Source organism: Trichechus manatus, unplaced genomic scaffold (genome assembly GCF_000243295.1).
Source record: "Trichechus manatus latirostris isolate Lorelei unplaced genomic scaffold, TriManLat1.0 scaffold00406, whole genome shotgun sequence".
In the NCBI taxonomy this organism is placed as follows: Eukaryota; Metazoa; Chordata; class Mammalia; order Sirenia; family Trichechidae; genus Trichechus; species Trichechus manatus.
This window is the reverse complement of record NW_004444342.1, coordinates 152,628-176,158: the sequence shown is the minus strand read 5'-3', so window position 1 is coordinate 176,158 and position 23,531 is coordinate 152,628. Positions and strand designations below refer to the sequence as shown.

Here is a 23,531-nt window from a genome sequence, read left to right as displayed (position 1 = left end):
CAAAATATTTTAAAATTTAGTTTTGGTCTTTTTTTTTTAACATGGAGTTTGAATCAACCAGCTGCTCCTTGAAAACCCTATGGGGCAGTTCTACTCTGTCCTACAGAGTCACTATGAGTTGGAATCGACTCAATGGCAAGGAGTTTGTGAATGATTTACTAGAACATACTCCACATTAGAATTTTTTGCCAAGTGTCATTTTAATTGTCTAATAAGAACCTTGGCAGAACACTTATAAACAAAACACATTGTTTAATAGATCTTAAAAGTAATCTAAAAAAATCAACAGATGGAATTTTATTATTTTAAATGAATATTCTAAAATATATTTAAAGAGCGATTAATAAAGAAAACAAAAACAACTTGCGTTTTAAAGTACTGTATACTTTGAAAGACCCTTCAGGAAATCTCCACGGATTCTCGGAATTATTAAAACCGATATGGTAATGTATATACAATTTGATCCTCTCTGACAAATAAAAATGTTTTCAGAGCGCTTAAGTGACTTCCACAAAACACACAATGTGATATACTAGAAAAAAAACTTTTTTTTTTTTTTAAATGTGTAATGGGCAGTTTATTTGGTTTCATTTTATCTCACTGCAAGATTTGCCATAATAATTAAAGGAAGGCGCAGGCTAACAAAAAGTCACCAATACAAAAATATTTCAATTTGAAAGCAGTTACTGTTTTATTAACTGACCAGATTACAAAAATAATCATGGTAGACACCTTAGTTCATCCTTCTAATAAGCCTGTTGATCTGGTCTTCCCTGTTGCCAGCATCTCCACCTTCTACAAAATGGATGGTCTTTTTCTCCATTCCACCTTCTGGAGGAGATAATTTGAAGGGCCACAGGAAGTTGTTTGCTTCTTTCAAGCATTTCAAGTATAGATCTCATGAATCAGATCCTCTATGCAGATTATGCCATATTTACCAAAAGATCATGCAATCAAAATGCTATCTTGTCAGGGCAATTCACTTCTTACTGATTTTGCCATAACCACGCTTGGAGATCAGTTCATTTACTGACTTCAGGTTTGGGTACCCCCACACAATATATGGTTCCAAAATTCTCAGCACATTAATTGAAGTCTTGTTGAGTTTAACAAAAGTGCCATTGAAGATTTGACCAAGGCCAAGAAGCTGCAACAACTTTTGAGCCTTTGGGCTCACACCATTGAAACCTGTGATCCTGATAACAGATGCTAACTTGGGTTCTGCAAGTACGTAGAAGTTACCAGCCTTTCTTACCATCCTAACCATTCTATTTCAGTTATGTACATCTGCCCATATTCCTTGTGATAGTGCTTAGCTTTTTCATAGATAAGCTTACTACTTGCTTTTCAAAGCATCTTTTGGGCAAACTTCTTTCTCAGACACTTGATCTTTAGTTCTGCAAACCTTCACTTTTCCTTAAGAGTTTCTGGCATAGGAGGAACCATCTTTTTCTTCTCCTTGAAACCCTCTTTGGTTCCAGCTAGAAAAAGAGCAGCAAAAAACCTTTTTAAACAATAAGATATGTATTTTAATTCTGATTCAGCCACTTCCTAATTGTACATGATACTGAATTTCTTTGATCTTCAATGCCCTCATTTATAAATTAGTGATATTGATTATGAAAACACAGTGCTGTTGTAAGTCTTAAATAAGATAATGGACATAAGCGCTTTGTACAACCCCTAGCATAAAATAGGTGCTGCATAAATCATATTCAGTATGGTTACTTATTAATAGGTAAAGGATGAATTGGTATATTAATCACAGTGTAATTTAATTAATAAAATAATGTTTAAAATAAGATTTCAATTTTTCTGTTTCTTTTTCCCCCCAATAAATGATGCTATCTTTCTAGAAATTATCTGGTAGCTGTTCAAGAAATTAAAATGGCTACCATATTTCAACCACATAAAATTACTCCTAAAAATTGCCTGATAGTTATTACTTTGAAGACATATTGTGAGGTCCTAAATTTTATGAGGAATTGTGTGATCTTTACATACTTATTATTTATTCTTTGAAAACACCATGTGGGGAAAAGCTCAGATATGTTATTATTCTAATTCTACCCATGAGGAAGTTAAATATTTAGAGAAATTTAGAAACTTACTCAAACTCGAGTAAATGTAAATAGCAGAAATAATTTGTATTTTGGATTTTGTTGTAAATATTTTTGTGTGCTTGTTATTAGTGCCTTGTGATTTCTCTATACAAAGCTTCATTCTCATCAAACAAATGCTTTCAACCTATTTTACCATTCTTTGCCTTCCTTTCATCTTCACCCTCTTCACTGAAAATATATCATTCTTAAGAGAGTTATGAATTTGTCCTTGACATAGTTTCATCATTTTTCAAGGAAAACATATTCTTTAACTCCTTATCCTACTGCACAAATGACTCCTTCTTAACATCCTTCAATGGCTACTTTATTTTGCTTCTGTAATTTATTATTAGAATGTTTGAACTCAGTTCTTGGTCCTTTCCCCCTCTCTACATTTATTCATATAGTGACTTCATCCACTATTATTGCTTTACATATCCTCTACACTCTCATGACTCCAAACTGATAACTGTAGCCTAGACCTCTTGCCTTATATATGTTCCTCTACTCTACTTTGATAGAAAATTGACTCAACATGTCTAAACTATAATCTTTATTTTCCTCATCCTGGACTCTACCTAACTGCTCTACTCACAGTCCTTCCAATCTCAGTTGCTGACAACTCTAATCTTCCAGATACACAAGATAAGAAACTGGTATTCATCGTTGACCTTGCTATCTCTCTCACAGGCCATATGCAACCTGTCAGGAAATCCTATCATAGCTCTGCCTTTAAAACATATCTATTTTTACTACTTGTTACCACTTTCCACAGCTACCATTTTATTTGAAGATACTATTATCTATCATCTGGGTTTCTGCCATAGCTTTAAAACATCTCCCTGCAATGTGTCCTAAATATAGCTGCCAGAATGGCATTTAATTACTGAGTCTTATAATGGCACTTCTCTGCTTAAAATCTTCAATAGTACCGCAAATTCCTTAAGATAGCCTAACAGATCAATTATCTTCTAAACCTATGTTAACTCTTTTGACCATTCTCCACCTTGATCACTCTGTGGTAGCAATATAGTAGGGTTGCCAGATTTAACAAATAAAATTATGCAATATTTGTTGTTGTTGTTGTTGCTAGTTGCCATCAATTCCTATTCATTGCAACCCCTTGTGTGCCGAGTAGAACTGCACTCTATAGGGTTTTCAAGGCTGTGACCTTTCAGAAGCAGATTGACAGGCCTTCTTTCCGAGACATCTGTGGGTAGGTTTGAACTGCCAATCTTTTGGTTAGTAGTCCAGTGCTTACCCAGTTGAACCACCCAGGAACTTTATGTAATACTTAAGACTAATAAATTTAAACACTAAAAAATTTATTTATTGTTTATCTAAAATTTAAATTTACTTGGGTGTCTTGTATTTTATCTGGCCTACTTTGTTCTTTAAATAGCATTACAACACTTACCCATGTATGTGCCTGTTTAACGTATGAAATTCTTTCAAGTCTTTCTTCTAATCTCTTCAATGAGGTCTAACCTGTCACATTATTTAATATGAAAATCTATTATTTATGGTCATTTGAGTCAAAGAGTAAGAACATGGACTCTGTTAAAATAAAATCACAGAGATTTATTGAGGAATAAAACAATTTGCAAATTAGGCAGCAACGCTGTAGAGAATACAAAGTTACTCCAAAATATATAGAGAGAGGTGTGCTTTTATAGTAAAAATGGGGAAGAAGAGCACATAATGGTTGCATGGTTACAGCCACAAGGTGGGTACATTATCAGCAATTCTATTTTCAACCACCTTCTTCCTGGAACATCTTGAGTAGACTAGTTCTCCTACAGTCACATTCCTGACCCCCAACACTTATTTGATAATAGTGGCTTGTGGCAAGAGCCAGGCAGGTTAAACAAGATGATTGATAGGGGGCCAGGGTCTCCTGGTTTCATCCAGAGAGAGGCCTAATGCTATATGCATATGAATGAGAAGTCAAGTTTACATTCTCAGGAATGCAGAAGAGGAGCTTGTAACAAAATGGAATTTGAATTCAGACCTTATGTCAGTCATTTGATTACACCCTGTGCCTCAGTTTTAGAGGTTTGCTATCACATTCCTCTGTTTTATTCAAGCGCCTGCTAGGGGGCACTCCACAGTGGAGTCACCTTTCTTCTACAGGGACATCTTAGGTATGCTGCAGGACCAAGTATCAAGAGTACCAGACCTTAAGGTCATTAAACAAATTTTTCCCTTCACCTTGCCATATCAAGAGGACTCATCTTTGGTGTGAGTTGACTTTCGTCAGGACAGTGCTGGAAACAGGGCTGAATTTGGAAGAACAACCTGGCGATCAAAATTACTAACTAAAGGTGTGAAATTGGTTACTCAGTTTCTTCAATAAATTTGGTTTCTTCTGAATACACGATCCTTTGTATAGTGAGAGGAGTTACAGTGGAGTTACATACATTAGATGAATAGTTCATAATACATTTTATTATACATACAATGATTATTATGATGATTAAGATAACTATCCTGGTCTGTACCAGTGAGCATAACCAGGAACTAATACCTTCAGGCAGCCAGCTAAAAATATCCAAAAGAAGAGATCCAAAATTGGGATGTATTGATTATAACCAAGTAGTCTTCTGTCAAACCTTTGTAATATCTTATTCTACTTCTCCTGTGGGATTTATTTAAGTACAACAGGAGGTGTTGGAGAAAGCACACACTCCTTCTTGTTGGGCTAAAATAATATCATGGACCAATCTATTATTCAACACTACTTTAACAAGCCCCGTGCATCTATCAGTTTGTCATAATGTGGTGGCTTGTGTGTTGCTTTGATGCTGAAAGCTATACCACCGGTATTTCAAATACCAGCAAGGTCACCCATGGTGGACAGGTTTCAGCTGAGCTTCCAGACTAAGACAGACTAGGAAAAAGGACCTGGAAGTCTACCTCCGGGAAAAAAAAAAAAAAATAGCCAGTGAAAACCTTATGAATAGCTGCAGAACATTGTCTGATATAGTGCCTGAAGATGAGCCCCTCAGGTTGGTAGGCACTCAAAATACGACTAGGGAACAGCTGCCTCCTCAAAGTAGAGTCAACTTTAATGACAAGGATGGACTCAAGCTTTTGGGACCTTCATTTGCTGATGCGGCATGACTCAAAATGAGAAGAAACAGCTGCAAACATCCATTAATATTTGGAACATAGAACGTACGAAGTATGACTCTAGAAAAATTAGATGTCACCAAAAATTAAATAGAATGCATAAAGATTGATATACTAGGCATTAGTGAGCTGAAATGGACTGGTATTGGCCGTTTTGAATAAGACAATCTTATGATCTACTCTGCTAGGATTGACAAATTGAAGAGGAATGGCGTTGCATTCATCATCAAAAAGAACATTTCAAGATTTTCCTGAAGTACAAAGTTGTCAGTGATAGCAAAATATCCATACATCTAAGGGAAGACCAGTTAATATGACTATTATTCAAATTTATGCAGCAACCACTAATCGAGATGTTTCAACAAATGGATGCAGGGCTAAAAGCACTCACTCACCTATGTTAAGAAATTTGGAAGACAGTTACCTGGCAAACTGACTGGAAGAGATCCATATTTGTGCCTATTTCAAAGAAAAGTGATACAACAGAATGCGGAAATTATCAAACATCATTAATATCACACACAAGTAAAATTCTGTTGAAGATCATTCAAAAGTGGTTGCAACAGTACCTCAACAGGGAACTGCCAGAAATTCAAGCTAGTTTCAAAAGACAGCTTGTTGTTGTTGCTGTTTGGTGCAGTTGAGTCAGTTCTGACTGATAGAGACCCTATGAACCACAGAACTAAACACAGCCTAGTCATGTGCCATCCTCACAATTGTTATGCTTGAGCCAAATGTTGCAGTCACGGTGTCAGTCTAGCTTGTTGAGGGTCTTCCTCCTTTTGTTAACGCTCTACCAAACATGATGTCCTTCTCCAGGGATTGACCCCTCCTGATAACATGTTCAAAGTATGTGAGATGAAGTCTCACCATCCTTGCTTCTAAGGAGCATTCTGGTTGTACTTCTTCCAAGACAGATTTATTTTTTCTTTTGGCAGTCCATGGTATATTCAATATTCTTCACCAACACCACAATTCAAGGCGTCAATTCTTCTGTCTTCGTTATTCATCGTCCAGCTTTCACATTCATCTGAGGTGATTGAAAACACCATGGCTTCTGTCAGGCACACCTTAGTCCTTAAGGTGACATCTTTGCTTTTCAACACTTTGAAGAGGTCTTTTGCAGCAGATTTGCCCAATGCAATGAGTCTTTTGATTTATTGACTGCTACTTCCATGGCTGTTGATTGTGGAAGCAAGTAAAATGAAATCCTTGACAACTTACTTCAATCTTTTCTTTGTTTATCATGTTCTTATTGGTCCAGTCGTGAAGATTTTTATTTTCTTTGTGATGAAATGTAATCCATAGTGAAGGCTGTGGTCTTTGACCTTCATCAGTAAGTGCTTCAAGTCTTCTTCACTTTCAGCATGCAAGGTTGTGTCATCTGTATAACACAGATTGTTAATGAATCTTCCTCCGATTCTGATGCCCTGTTCTTCTTCATATAGCCCAGCTTCTAGGATTACTTACTTAGCATACAGATTAAGTATGGTGAAAGGATACAACCCTGATGCACAACTTCCCTTACTTTAAACCATGCAGTATTCTCTTGTTGTTATCGAACGACTGCCTCCTGATCTATGTACAGGTTCCTCATGAGCGCAGTTAAGTGTTCTGGAATTCTCATTCTTCACAATGTTATCCATAATTTGTTATGATCCACACATTCAAATGCCTTTGCCTAGTCAACAAAACACAGGTAAACATCTTTCCAGTAGTCTCTGCTTTCAGCCAGTATCCATTTGACATCAGCAATGATATCCCTGGTTTCATGTTCTCTTCTGAATCTGGCATGAATTTCTGGCAGTTCCCTGTTGACATACTGCTGCAGTACTTTTGAATGATCTTCAGCAAAATTTTACTTGTGTAAGATATTGTTCAATAATTTGCACATTCAGTTGGATCACCTTTCTTGGGAATACGCACAAATGTGGATCTCTTCCAGTTGGTTGGCCAGTATCTGTCTTCCAAATTTGTTTGCATGGATGAACGAGCACTTCCAGCGCTTCTTCTGTTTGTTGAAATATCTCAATTGTGATTCCATCAATTCCTGGAGCCTTGTTTTTTGCCAAAGCCTTCAGTGCAGCTTGGACTTCTTCCTTGGAACCAGAGATGTCATTGCTAATGTCAAGTGGATCTTGGTGAAAGCAGAGAATACCAGAAAGATGTTTACCTGTATTTTATTGACTATGCAAATACATCCAACCTTGTGGATCATAATAAATTATGGATAACATTTCAAAGAATTGGAATTCCAGAACACTTAATTGTGCTCTTGAGGAGACTGTACATAGACCAAGAGGCAGTCGTTTGAACAGAACAAAGGAATATTGTGTGGTTTAAAATCAGGAAAGATGTTCATCAGGGTTGTATCCTTTCGCCTTACTTATTCAATGTATATGCTGAAAAATAATGTGAGAAGCTGGACTATATGAAGAAGAATGGGGCATCAGGTTTGGAGGAAGACTCGTTAACAACTTGCAATATGCAGATGACACTACCTTGCTTGTTGAAAGTGAAGATACTTATTGATGAAGATCAAAGTGTAATATGGATTACACTTTAACATAAAGAAAACGAAAGTCCTCACAATTGCACAAATAGGCAACTTAATGATAAATGGAGAAAAGATTGAAGTTGTCAAGGATTTCATTTTACTTGGATCCACAATCAACGTCTATGGAAGCGGCAGTCACAGAATCAAAAGATGCATTGCATTGAGTGAATCTACTGCAAAAGATCTCTTTAAAGTGTTAAAAAGCAAAGATGTGGCTTAAAGGACTAAGGTGTGCCTGACCCAAGTCATAGTATTTTCAATCTCCTCATATTCATGTGGAACCTGGAAAATGAACAAGGAAGACCTAAGAAGAATTGATGCCTGTGGGCAGCCTAGTGCTCTGACATGTCTGGTGTCCACTTTACCTGTTATAGGAGCTTAGCAGCCATGACTTCCCTATCAGCTTTTAACTGGTCGTCCTCTGCCTGTGATTTTTGCGGCTTATTAGGCTTGGGAGAATTGTGGCAACAGCCTCAATAAACTTGATTTGGCAAGTTCCTCACAAAACGTTTAGAATGTAATATGAAAATGAAAGTAGATAAGCAATCCAACAATAAATCCTGAAGAGCATCAATGCTAGGAAGCAGAGCTCTATTTGAGAGACTTTTACCTGGGATGACTCCCGTGGGTCCTTGGAGATGAAAGGGTTCAAGGGGTCCATCTTGGCACCAAAGCTCCAGAACCTTGACTTCTCCGGGGCTGCCGAAGAAAATTGGCCTTTGAATCCCACGTATCTGACACCAGCATATATCAAGAATAAGAATGTGCACCTGTTTAAATAAAAGGAAAGAGATTTATTTAGAAATAAAACAATTTGTAAGTTGGGCAACAACCCTGTAAAGAATACAAAGTTGCTCTGTAGTGTGGAGGGAAATGTGGGCTTTTATGGTAAAAATGGGGAAGAGGAGTGTGTGATGGTTGCATGGTTACAACCACAAGGTAGGTACACATCAGCAATTTTATTTTCTTCTACCTTCTTCTTGGAAAGTCTTGAGTAAACTAGTTCTTCTACAGTCACATTCATGATCTCTACCCTTATTTACTAAGAGTGGCTAAACCACATTCCTGACCTCCCAACCTTATTTGTTAAGAGTGGCTTGGACAAGAGCCAGGCTGGTTAAACAAGATGACTGATAGTGGGCCAGAGTCTCTTGGTTCTACCCAGCCAGAGTCCCAAGGCAATATGTATATGAATGCAGAGAAGTCAAGGTTACATTCTCAGGAATGCAGACGAGGAGCTTGTAACAAAATGGAGTTTTGATTCAGACCTTATGTCAACAATTTTATTATGCCAACTTCCTCAGTTTTAAAGGTATGCCAGCACACTTTACACTAAAGGATATTAAGTCATTTTGTTTACAAAGAGATCTCAAGTTCCCCAAACTGTGCCTAGCATATAGTAGATTCTCATTTGTTATATTGTATATAAAAGAAAGATGTAATTGATTGTAAACATATACGGCAATGCCAGTGTTTGTACTTTTTTTTTTTACTTGATATAAAAATACTACAAGGAAATACAAATGCTGTATATATGATTATTGTACTATCATCTCTATTAAGGTTGTTTCTACTTTCTTAGATATAATACAATGTTGTGGTCCGCCTACAAAAACAGAAGGACTCCCAAGTCCAAATTTGGTTCAGGTATAGATACTGAGGATGCTACACACACAGCCCCCACAAAAGTATGAAAAGATTTATTGTTTACATAATTGAGGCTGTCTGAGGAGAGTATGGCATGCTTCTGAAACAAGGAAATGAGATTAGCCTGAGCTTTTGTTATGGTTATAGGGTGGGGCCGGTGTGAGAATTCCTGAATGCAGAAAACAGCTTGCAAGTTTTTGAATCTCCCCTGGCCACCAAAGCTTGGAGAATCCATGCTTTCTTATCAGGTAACTCAGATATGGGACAAAGGGGGAATGGGGGGGGGCGTAAAAACTGTCAGCAGTCAAACATTACAAAATGGAGACAGATTCCTTATTACATACAATTATAAAATAATTGCAAATCCAGCCATACCTGCATAGGGTTTCAAATCTCAGATTTGATTTCACCATGTGACCTCAACAAAATGCTTACCTCCTTAAGTTCAATTGTCTCATCAGGGAAAATGGAGCTAATAAAGCCTCTTTATGAGCTTTTGTGAATATAAATTAAACTGTACATGTAGAAACATGCCAGCTATCTAGTAATACATGCTACTTCTATTCAATTCACTGTTACATGTTGCCAAGAAAAAGCATTACTACCTATACTGATTCTCTTCTTCCACAGCAATGAAACTCTTCATTTAATGAATTTAGCTAACAAATATTTATTGTACTCCCAATATCTGCCTTGAATTGTTCTAAGATCTTATGCTAAATCAGTGATAAAAATAGAAAAAAGTTCTCTTTTCTTGTAAAACTTACGTTCTAGGGTAGGGAGCAGACAATAAAAACATGTATATGAGAGAAATCTTATAATATATTAGAAAGTTCACTAATAAGAAGGGACACTGTGAGCAAATCCCACCTTTACTGATAACTACATAGTAAAGATCAGCATGAATAGAATTCCCACCTGGAAATGGATCCAGTCCTCACTTTGTCTCACTCTATCCTCATCAACAGCTGCTACAAGGGACACTTTCTCATCCCCAGCCACCCAGAGCAAGGTCACAAGCCACTCAGAGCTGAGTTATAGTTCTCAAGTTAGAAGGATCTTATCCTTTAGACTGCCAAATAGATGCCAGCCCGTGCTGGCTCTCGTTTTCCTCATGAATTTGTTAATTCCTTGGAGCCACTCAAAAATTCAAAAATTCAGACTTCTGGAAACATGCCCTCTAGGTAGAAGCACCACACAGTCCCTCCACAGCAAAGATCTGAAAAACTAAGCCAAACAGAGAAAACAGCAATCCTGAAACCCTAAAACATCAAATGAAGAGATAAAGAACTCAGCCAAACACCAAATGGAGTGAGAAAACTGACAGAGAATGGAGAGTGACGAGAGGTTCATGCAGAGGTCCCCTATCAGCTACTGCACTGCAGATCCACCATCTTGGACACCTATCAGAGACCAGCAACTAGGGGGTAGAAGAAAGCAGCTTCATGGAGCATTCAGCAGGAGACAGAACAACTGGTAATTGATGATACACACTTTCCCACCCCCACCCTTCTTCACCCCCACTCGGCTTCCTCTGCTTCCCATGGCCACAGTCTCTTGGATTCCACAGGCCAGCACTGACCGACTCCCTGAGTGCCATTTGTTGGCTACTGGTGTTGGTTTTTTCTGCTGCTTTTGATTTTTCCTTACCTCTCAACATCTGCCCCTCCTTTTGCTCAAATAACTGGCTCTGTGAACCATCTTTGCTTCTTCCTGGGTGGCTGTGGAGCTCCGTTCCAGTGTGGAGCTGCTTCCAGGTCTGGGATGCCATGCTGGTGGGATCCCAGAGCTTTTGTTTGTTTGCTTTGAATTGTTTCTTTGCTTTCTTTTCCTTTTCTCATGTTGGGATCCCGTTCTGGCCAAGCAGTGCTATGTAGCTTGGGACCTACACCCTCAGCTTGCGCAGACTGCAGAGGGATCCCTGAGAAAATTTCTTTTTTTTTTCCTGTGGATTTCGGGGATTTTCTTGTTCTTCTTTTTAAATTTCTTTTGTTTTCTTTTCTCTCTTTTTCCCTTTTTGTCTTTCTTCATTACTCAGTTTCTCATCTCTCTATACCTTCCTTCTTTTCCTGTCCCCTGAATACCTGGCTCTGAATTCCTCCACACCTTCTAGCCAGGCTGTACTGCAACACCTGGGAACAACTTCCCCAGACCTCGTACCACACCAGTGGGATCCCTGGGAGCTTTGCTGTTCTTTTTTCTTTCTAATTTGTGTTTATTAATTCTTTTCTTTTCTTTCTTCTTCTTCCCCTTTTTGTTTTTCTCCATTTAATAGTCTCTCATCTCTCCACTCCAACGGCAAGCTCGCCTAACACTCTTTTTTGTTTGTTTGTATGTTTTTGGCTCCTGTTCCTCTCTCCTCTCTCTCATACCCATCTTAGCTCCACACATCACAATCTCCCCCCTCCACCCTGCCTACATGCACCATGCACTTAACATCACACCACTAAGCAGCACAGGCACAGCCTACCGGAACCTGCCCTGCACAGATTGCCAACCTGCCCTGGTGGCTGTAGTAAGTGCCACAAACAACCCATCTCTGCAACTCCTCATCAGCTAGACCTGTCGTGCTGTACCATATCTGAGTGACTGACCCTGCCAATTGGAGAAGGAGGTGAAAAGTATCGTGCCCACAGACAAACAAACAACAAAGAACACACAGCCCACCTGCCCAGACATAGCCAAATTAAAAGAAAAAAAAGGATGAAACAAACAAATCTACAATCAATAAATGAGAAAAATAACTACTAAATGCCCCGAAGACAGCAAACAATATTAAAATATTTACAAAAACAGGACAGGCTGGTTCCAATAGGTGTCCAAAATAAAACACCAGATGACTTTCCAGTAGAAGAAAAGGCACTAGAACTACCTGATAGGCAATTCAAATCTCTAATACTCAGAATTATCCAAGAGTTGAAGCAAAAAGTAGACAAAAATGAGGACAAAATAGACAAATTCATGGAAAAGGCAGAAAAATTCATGGAAAATACAGACAAAAAATGGAAGAATTCAGGAAAATAATGCAGGAACAAAATGCCAAAATTAATTCACAACTAGAAATTATACAAAAACAATTAGAAATCCAAAAGATAAACAACAATTTTTCAGAAATGGACAGTGTCATAGAAGGGCTGAGGAGCAGATCTGAAACAGTGGAAGACAGGCTCAGCGGAATTGAAGACAAACACTTGGATACAACTCGGTTTGAGGAAAAATCAGAAAAAAGAACACAGAAAAATGAAGAGATCCTGAGAATTATGTGGGATACAATCAACACTAAAAATCTGCAAGTGATCAGAATTCCAGAAGAGGGGGAGAAAACAGAAGACACAGAGAGGATCATTGAAGAATTGCTGACAGAAAACTTCCCCAATATCATGAAAGATGAAAAGCTGACCATCCAAGAAGCTCAAAGAACACTGTCTTAGTCATCAAATGCTGCTACAACAGAAATACCACAAGTGGATGGTTTTAATGAAGAGAAGTTTATTTCCTTACAATAAAGTAGGCTATAAGTCCAAATTCAGGGCGTCAGCTCCAGGGGAAGACTTTCTCTCTCTCGGCCTTCTCATCAGTGTTCCCCCAGACTAGGAGCTTCTCAGCACAGGGACCCCAGTCCAAAGGACACGCTCTGCTCCTGACACTGCTTTCTTGATGGTATGAGGTCCCCCTGTCTCACTGCTCCCTTCTGTCTTTTATATCTCAAGACATTGCCTCAGGACACAATCCAGTCTTGTAGATCAGGTCCTGCCTTACTAACACAACTGCCACCCATCCTCCCTCATTAACATCATAGAGGCAGGTTTACAACATATAGGAAAATCACACAGCACCAGGAATCATGGCCTAGTCAAATTGATATACACATTTTTGGGGGGATGTAATTCAAACCATGACAAACCCCATGTAGGACAGACCCCAAAAGAAAGTCACCAAGGCATCTCATAGTCACAGTCACTAAAACCAAAGACAAACAAAGAATCCTGAGAGCAGCTCAAGAAAAACAAAAAGTCACATACAGAGGAGAAACCATGCAGGCAAGAAGGCAATGGGACGACATAGATAAAACCTTGAAAGAAAAAAATTGTCAGCCAAGAATAATATACCCTGAAAAACTCTCATTCAAATATGATGGTGAAATTAGGTCATTTCCAGATAAACAGAAATTAAGGGACTATGTAAAAACCAAACCAAACTTACGAGACTTATTAAAGGAAGTCGTTTGATCTGAGAACAAACAATATCAGACCACAGGCTGAATATAGGACACAGGATTGTACTAGCCAGATACCAACCTAGGAAATGAACTCTTAAGGACTATGCAAAACCAAAAGAATTATAACATGGAACCAGAGAGGTTAATCTGTAATGACAACAGCATCAGAATAATAAAAGAAGGAATAAATGGTGTAGATATAGAACCTCCTAATGGAGAGGAAATCAAGCAATACCATGTAATAACAGACCAGTTCAAATCTAGGAAGATAAGGGTAAATTTCACAGCAATCACAAAGAAAGTTAACAAACCTACTCATTGAAATAAAGAAGAAAAACATAAAGTCTCAGTAAAAACAAAACCTACAAAACAAAAGAAATGAAAAATAAATCCACAAAGAAAATGAACTCAGCACAGAAGACTAAGAGGCACAAAACTGGACGACATTATGCTGAGTGAAATAAGTTAATCACAAAAAGACAAATATTGTATGAGACCTCTACTGTATAACTCATGTAAAAGTTTACACACAAAAAGAAACAATCTTTGTTGTTTACAAGGGATCGGAGGAGTGGGGGGGAACTAAATAGGTAAGTGGTAAGTTTGGTGAAGGGTAGGACAGTACACATTACTGGGGAAGCCAGCACAACTTGAACAAGGAAAGGTCATGGAAGCTCCGTAGACACTTCCAAACTTCCTGAGGGACTGAATTGCTGGGCGGAGGGCTGTGGGGACAATAGTCTCGGGGAACATCTAGCTGAATTGGCATAACACAGTTTATAAAGAAAATGTTCTACATTCTACCTTGTTGAGTAGCATCTGGGGTCTTAACAGCCTGAGAGCAGCCATCTAAGATACTCCACTGGTCTCATGCCTTTGGAAGCAAAGGAGAATGAAGAGAACAGGAAACAAGGAAAAGATTAGTCCAAAGGACTAATGGACCACAGCTACTACGGCCTCCACCAGACTGAGTCCGGTACTGCTAGATGGTTCCTGGCTACCACCACTGGCTGCTCTGATCGGGATCACAATAGAGGGTCCTGGACAAAGCTGGAAAAGGACGTAGAACAGAATTCTAACTCCCAAAGAAAGACCAGATTTACTGGCCTGACAGACTGGAGAAACCCAGAGAGCATGGCCCCCGGACACCCTTTTAGCCCAGTGGTGAAGTCCCTCCTGAAATTCACCATTCAGCCGGGGATTGGACAGCCTCATAAAACACAACAGGACTAATGAGTCACAGCAGTCCAGGGACAAGGACTAGAAGGCAGGAGAGGACAGGAAAGCTGGTGATAGGGAACCCAAGGTTGAGAAGGAACAGTGTTGATATGTCATGGGGTTGTTAACCATTGTTATAGGGTAATATGTGTACTGTTTAATGAGAAAGTATTTGTTCTGCAAACCTTCATTTAAGGTAAAAAAAAAAAATTATCTATGTGAGATCCAATTGACAACAGCGACTCAAAACGTTTGATGGGAAGCCTAGGGGACAGTGAGTTGAAGATAATGGTGATGGAATAATTTGGAAAAGGATAGTGAGAATAGCAGCACAACTGGAAGAATGTAATTGATGTCATTGAATTGTACATGTAGAAACTTTCAAAATGGTGTAACTTTGGCTGTGTATATTTTCACCAAAAAAAAATCCTGAAGGTCGAGAAGGGAGTCTGTTGACATGTCATGGGGTTGTTAACCAATGTCATAAAACAATATGTGTACTGACAGTTTAATGAGAAACTATTCTGTAAACCTTCATCTAAAGTACAATAAAAAATTTAAAAAAACTCAAAAATTCCTTGAGTACTTATAGTTACCCATTTTTTATAAACAGAAAAGATGCAAATGAAGAGATGCACAGAGCAGAGTCTGGGAAGAATCCCAGCACAAGGCTTCTATTGTCCCCACCATTCCAAGAGCACACATTCTTACCAATCCAGGAAGCCAAAGCTACTTCTATGTTCATGCTCTTTTACTGCTTTATAACATAGTCATGATTGATTGAATCATTGAATATGTATGATTTAAATTATGCCCCCTTCCTTCCTGAGGTTAGCTAAGTAGGTGTGGACTTTGTAGCCACCAATCATTTGCACACATTTTTAAGTATTACCTGGTTGTTTTAGAAGACAAAGACAATTTGATTACTTAGGAAATTCTAAGAGCTGTCTTTCAGAAACCAAAGACAAGGGCCAAATCAAGTTTTTTGTCTCCAAGAATATAATGAATGTTATGGAAAAAATAATAAAACTCGTCTCACTGATTGAATTGTATCCCTCTAAAATATGTATCAACTTGGCTAGGCCACGATTCCCAGTATTATGTTGTTGACCTCCATTTTGTGATCTGATGTAATTTTCTTATGCATTGTAAATCCTAATCTCTGTCTGTGGTTAATGAGGCAAGATTAGGTTATGTTAAAGAAGATTAGGGTGGGATGCAACACCTTTACTTGGGTCACATCCCTGAACCTATGTAAGGGAAGCTTCCATGGGGTGGAGATGAGATAAAAAGAGAGAGAAGTGAGAAGAGAGAGAGAGACCTCATTACCACCAAGAAAGACCAGCTAGGAGAGGAGCACATCCTTTAGACCTGGAGTCTCTGTGCTGAGAAGCTCCTAGTCCAGGGGAAGATAGGTGACAAAGACCATAGTTTACAGAGACAGAAAGCCTTCCCTGTAGCTGGCACCCTGAATTCAGACTTCCAGCCTTCTAAATTGTGAGAGAATAAATTTCTGTTAAAGCCATCTACCTGTGGTATTTCTGTTATAGCCATCTACTAGTGGTATTTCTGTTATATCAGTACTAGATAACTAAGACAACTTGGTAAGGGGAATTGGAAATGCTGAGGTCAAGTTCATGTGAGGCTTCAGTGCTAAATAGAGTGGTCAGGGTAGTCCTTATTCAAAAGGCAGTATCTGAGCAAAGACTCGAAGGATCCAAGCAGGAAAAAAGCATTCTAAGCAAAGGGACAGGGGGGAAATTTTCCTAATATAGGGACATGTTAGACTTCGTCAGGATTTAGGCTTTAATTCTGAGTGAAATTAAGAACGATAGCAAAGTTTTGAGCAGAAGAGTAAAATTACAAAAATTACAGTCTAAGATTTCCACTCCAGCTGCTGTGTTGATGATAGCCTCTAGAGAGACAAAGTTAAAATCAAAGAGACCTGATAGACAATTGCAATAGTTTAATTAATAGGTGGTTGTGCCTGGAATATTGATAAAGCACTTAAAGTGAAAAAGAATTATCAGATTTTGGATATATTTTAAAGAAAAGACGAAGGGAGATTTCAAATGGATCAGAAAGTAGTCAGTGAAGACCCCAAAGTTTTTGACTGACTTAGCTACTGAGGTATAGAATTGATAAAATATGTTTTTTTTTAGGGGAAAGATTATCAGCTTTGTATGAGTATCACTTTAAAAACGGTAGAATTTGAGATATTTATTGGACAACTTATTGGAGATATTGTGTAGGAAGTTGGATATAGCGTTCTAGAAAGAGTTCTAAGCCAGAGATAAAAATGTAGGATTTTTTGGAATACAGATATGTGTAAGGAGCCTGGTGGTGCACTGATTAAGTGCTAGGCTGTTAACCAAAAGGTTGATGGCTAGAATCCACCAGCTACTTGGTGGGAGAAAGATGTAGAAGTCTGCTTCCATAAATATTACAGCCTTGGAAAACTTATGAGACAGTTCTACTTTGTCCTACAGGGTCACTATGAGTCAAAATCAACTCGACGGCAATGGATTTGGTTTGCTTTGGTTTAGATGATATACGCAGCCTTGAGACAGCATGAAATCAACAAGCCATGCCTGTCAATAAAGAAAGAAAGAACGTCAAGATCTTGAACACTCCAAACACAAAAGAAAACAAGAAAGGAACCGTTAAATGATTAGCTGGATACACGTCATGTCCACTCAGGAAAAAAAAAAAAAAAAAATCTTACCTTTGCTTGAACTGAGTAAGTGAAGAAATTCTGGCCTAAAGAATTTAAGTGGACAGGTTATTTGGCAGATTGAGCGATCAACCTGAAAGACATATATCAAATGCCATTTCCCTTGTCTTTTTTGTTCCCTTTCCATCTTGCTACTAATGATACAGACATAATGGCTGTATCTCTAGGTAGCTTCTTGGATCCTAGAAGAAGAACTCACCCTGGGGATGGCATATTAAATAGCTGGAAGATGCTTGGATCCCTGGAGACCTTGTGAAATAGTACCACCACACCAAATCTGGACTGCCTTTAATCCACCATTTTACACGAGAAAGAAAAATTTCTATCTTGTTTCAGCCCATCTAACTTTGAATCCTATTACTTTCAGGTGAAATTAATCTCAAGGGATAGATTATAATTAAAGAAACAAAAAGCAGAAGAGAATGTACTATTTTTATTCTTATTATAATAAGGAATAAAATCTTCTAATCATATCAACTTAGTTTGTAAAGTATTATTTGTAATATCATTATGTAAATATTTTATTTCTCTTTCTGTTTCCTTTCTTAGATGTGGGGAAGAAATAATAGCTATTGTTTATTTAACAGCAAGTAATTTAAGAAAATATGTATAATACTTTTCAAGCAATCACTGTGCTAATATGGAGTAGGTAAGGTGCTGTGATGGTTAAGATTGTGTGTCAACTTGGCTGGGCCATGATTCTCAGTGTTTTAATGTAATCACTCCCGTGATTGAATATACTGTGAGTAGCCAATCAGATGAAAGGGAGTCTCCTTGGGGGTGTGGCCCACATCTGTATATAAGCAGACATTCTGGCTTTTTGCTCTCTCTGGATCCTGCGGCTGCTTCCTGTCTTCTCATCTCCAGTTCTTGGGACTTGAGCTGTCAGCTTATCTGCCAAACCTGGGATTTGCTGATCTGTACAGCCTGTGAGCGGGAGCCCTGCTGGTCTTGGACTTGTCAGCTTCTGTGGCTGTGTGACTTGGAAGAGGCCTCTACTCTGATCCACGGACTTGGGACGTTCTAGCCTCTACAATCGTGTGAGCAGTTTCCTTGATATAATCTCTCTCTCTACGTATATATTTATATACTTTACTGGTTTTGCTTCTCTAGAGAACGCAGCCTAAGACATTTGGTACCGAGAGTGGTTCTAGAGAAACAAAATTGTAAGGATGAGTTTTCTAAATTGGTTCTCAAGTCTGGTTAGTCATAAAGACGTTGATGACTCTGTTTCCAGCAGTAGAGGTCACTGCTAGTCCAGGGAGCGAGGTGGTGATACAAATACTCAAAATATCACCACTGGTAGATCAGGTATTGGTGAAATGTGAGGCTCAGGGTGAACACATGTGTGATATCTTTCTACAGCTTTGTCAGAATGAGAAGTATAAGGAAGCTGGTTGGTTTGTCCTACTTTGGCTTGACAAACTGATGAAGGAAAGAGATGTGCTCAGGGCTTCAGAGTCAAGGATCAAGTGCTGCATACATGACCTCAAGGGTTCCACTTGTGCTTTGAAAGAAAGCCTTATTTCTTGTAGGAACGGAGCCAAAATTGCTGAAAACCAAACCCAGAGTCTTATTGTAAGACTGGCTGAAATACAATGCCAGCTCAATTGCAAACCTCAAGACGTGTCAGAAGTTAAAGTAAGGTCATTGATTGGGAAGAGATGGGATCCTGAGACTTGGGATGGGGACGTATGGGCAGATAATCAGGAAGCTGGGGACACTGAGCCCCTAAATTCCATTGAATCACTCCTGCCAGCAGAACCAATCCCATCTGAAGAGATTACTTCATGTTTGTCTGCTAAATCACCCTGCCCAGAAAAACCATTAGCCCCTCCACTCCCATCTGAGGAGATTAGCCCTAGCCCAGCTGCCTCTAAAGAGCACTTGCCTGAGTCATGGCCTGGAGCATCACTGAGGCAGATGCTTTACAAGATATTGCTGAATGTTCTCAAAATAATTCCACACTACGGATTCTGGCTTCTAGACCTATAACTAGTCTTAAGTCCCAGCGAGCCCCAAAAGGTGAAGTACAAAGTGGAACCCAGGAGTAGGTACACTACACTCCAAAAGAACTACTTGAGTTTTCTAATATGTACAAACAGAAACTTGGGGAATCTATGTGGGAATGGTTATTAAGGATGTGGGATAATGGTGCAAGGAACATAAAGATGGATCAGTTTGAGTTTATTGATATGGGTCCACTAAGCACAGACTGTTCCTTCAATGTTTCCGCTAGAGAAGTTAGGAAAGGATCTAATAGTTTATTTGGTTGGGTTGCTGAAGCATGGATTATGAGGTGGCCGACACTAAATCAAGTTGAAGTACCAGACCTGCCTTGGTATACTGTAGAAGAAGGTATCCAAGGGCTTAGGGAAATTGGCAAGCAAGAGTGGATTTATCAAGTTAGACCCACAGACCCACAGATGGAGTGCCCAGAGGACACACCTTTTACCACAACTGTGAGGAACAAATTTGTGAAGAGAGCTCCAGTATCCTTGAAGACTGCTGTCATTGCTATTTTATTTAAGTCAGATTTGACAGTGGGAACTGCCCTAACTGAATTAAGACACCTAACTACAATGGGGTTGATTGGACCCTGTGGTAGTTGGGGTCTAGTGTTCGCACTCAATCAACAAAGACAAGATGGGCGTACTTACTGTAATGGACAGAGGAGTCAAAGCGGTAATCAGAATAGTCTGACTCGTATGGACTTATGGCTTTGGCTACTTAGTCATGGTGTCCCTAGGAGTGAAATAGATAGGAAATCTACTAAATACTTACTTGATCTCTACAAACAGATGAATTCTAGGTCAGGTGAACAGCAGTCTAACTTGAATCGCCAGAATAGAGAGTCACGGTCCCTCAATCAATTCCCAGATTTGAGTGAGTTTAAAGACCCACAACCCCTTGAATGAAGGGGAGGCTGAGTCCCCTTGAGGAAGAACTCCAATACATTGCCAAAAATTTTTACTGTTAATCTTTCTTCCCACCTTTGCCAAAGGGATCTACAGCCTTTTACAAGAGTGACTGTTCACTGGGGAAAAGGAAATAATCAGACTTTTCATGGATTACTGAATACTGGTTCTGAGCTGACGCTAATTCCAGGAGACCCAAAACGTCACTGTGGCCCACCAGTCGGAGTGGGGGCATATGGAGGTCAGGTTATTAATGGAGTCTTGGCTCATGTCCATCTCACAGTAGGTCCAGCGTGTCCCCGAACCCATCCTGTAGTGATTTCCCCAGTTCCAGAATGCATAATTGGAATAGATACACTCAGAAACTGGCAGCGCCCCCACTTTGGATTCCTGACAAATGGAATAAGGGCTATTATGGTAGGAAAAGCCAAGTGGAAGCCATTAGAACTGCCCCTACCTAGGAAAATAGTAAACCAAAAGCAATACCACATTCCTGGAGGGATTGCAGAAATTACTGCCACCAGCAAGGACTTGAAGGATTCCGGGGTGGTGATTTCCATCACATCCTCATTCAACTCGCTTATTTGACCTGTGCAAAAAACAGATGGATCTTGGTGAATGACAGTAGATTATCGAAAACTCAACCCGGTGGTGACTCCAATTGCAGCTGCTGTTCTAGATGTAAAATTTCACCGCTTGAACAAATTAATACATTTCCTGGTAACCGATATGCACCTATTGATCTGGCTAATGCTTTTTAGTCCATACCTGTTTCAAAGGACCAACAGAACCAGTTTGCCTTCAGCTGGCAAGACCAGCAATACACCTTCACTCGCCTACCTCAGAGCTACATTAACTCTCCAGGCCTATGTCATAATTTAGTCTGCAGGGACCTTGATCGCCTTTCCCTTCCACAAGACATCACACTGGTCCATCACACTGATGACATTATGCTGATTGGACCTAGTAAGGAAGAAGTGCCAATGACTGGACTTATTGCTAAAACAGTTGTGTACTAGAGGGTGGGAGATTAACCCCACAAAAATTCAGACACCTTCCACTTCAGTGAAATTTCTAGGGGTCCAGTGGTGTGGGGCATGTCTAGACATTCCTTCTAAAGTGAAGGATAAGTTATTGCATCTTGCTGCTCCCACAACTAAAAAGGAGGCACAGTGCCTAGTGGGCCTCTTTGGATTTTGGAGGCAACATATTCCTCATTTGGGTGTGCTACTCTGGCCTATTTATCAAGTGACTTGAAAAGCTGCTAGTTTTGAGTAGGGACCAGAACAAGAGAAGGCTCTGCAACAGGTTCAGGCTGCTGTGCAAGCCGCTCTGCCACTTGGACCATATGATCCAGCTGATCCAATGGTGCTTGAAGTGTCAGTGGCAGATAGAGATACTGTTTGGAGTCTTTGGCAGGCTCCTATTGGTGAATCACAGCACAGACCCTTAGGATTTTGGAGAAAAGCTCTGCTATCCTCTGCAGATAACTACTCTCCATTTGAGAAACAACTTTTGGCTTGTTAGTGGGCCTTAGTAGAAACTGAACACTTAACCATGGGACAGCAAGTCACCATGAGGCCTGAGCTTTCCATCATGAACTGGGTGTTGTCTGACTCACAGACCCACAGCAGCATTCCGTCATTAAAAGGAAGTGGTATATTCGAGATTGGGCCCAAGTAGGACCCGAAGGCACAAGTAAGTTGCATGAGGAAGTGGCCCAAATGCCCATGGTCTCCACTTCTGTCACATTACTTTCCATCTCCCAGTCTGCACCTACAGCCTCATGGGGAGTTCCTTATGCTCAATTGACTGAGGAAGAGAAAACTCGTGCCTGGTTTACAGATGGTTCTGCGTGATATGCAGGTGCCACTAGGAAGTGGACTGCAGCAGCACTACAGCCCCTTTCTGGGACCTCCCTGAAAGACAATGGTGAAGGGAAATCCTCTCAATAGGCAGAACTTCGAGCAGTGTACCTGGTTGTTCACTTTGCTTGGAAGGAGAAATGGCCAGATGTTCAATTACATACTGATTCATGGGCTGTGGCCAATGCTTTGGCTGGATAGTCAGGGACTTGGAAGGAACATGATCGGAAAATTGGAGACAAGGATTTATGGGGAAGAGGTATGTGGATAGAGTTCTCAGAAAGGGCTAAAGAAGTGAAGCTATTTGTGTCTCATGTGAATGCTCACCAAAGGGTGACCTCAGCAGAGGACGATTTTAACAATCAAGTGGATAGGATGACGTGTTCTGTGTAAACTGTCATCCTCTTTCTGCAGTTACTCCCATCATTGCTCAATGGGATCATGTTCAAAGTGGCCATGGTGGCAGGGATGGAGGTTATGCATGGGCCCAGCAGCATGGACTTCCATTTACCAAGGCTGACATGGCCACAACCTCTGCTGAGTGCACAATCTGTCAACAGCGGAGACCAACACTGAGTCCTTGTTATGGCACCATCCCTCAAGGTGATCAGCCAGCAACCTGGTGGCAAGTTGATTACATTGTGTCAGAATGGCGACGGTGACGGTAACCAACTGCACAACTCTTACAGAGAAGTGGGGCCAAGGAGGGTCACTCAGAGGAGTCGACCCCGGCTTCAGTCCCAGGAATTTATTTATAGTCAATACAGCAAGTTGTGAAGCAAATCACAGAACAATGGGCTTTGGGTGAATAACAATAAGTTTCAGGCAAGGGAGAATGGACTTCAGGTAAACAAGCCCATCAGTAACGGGACAATAGGTTTTGGAAAAACAAGTCATGACAAGTCTCAACATGTTGCTGACAAGTCTCAACATGCTGTGTGCAGCATGTGGGCCCTTGACGGGCTGAAGTTGTCACTGGTGTAGCCATATTTCAATGGCACATATCCCCACATTTCCCCCCTTTTGTTTAATTAATGGAATAAGAATCAAGAGGGTTTTCACTGGTCCAACAAATGCCCGTTTGAATAAAGTAAAATTTTCTTTACGAGATATAAGCCAAGATTATCTTAGCTATTGTC

The 23,531-nt window shown here is 39.8% G+C and overlaps 1 pseudogene; it reads right to left on the bottom strand.

Moving 5' to 3' along the window:
- Positions 1–733: 733 nt before the first annotated feature.
- The window catches only part of LOC101341210 (60S ribosomal protein L7 pseudogene), a 24,183-nt pseudogene continuing 1,385 nt past the window's right edge, over positions 734–23,531 (bottom strand).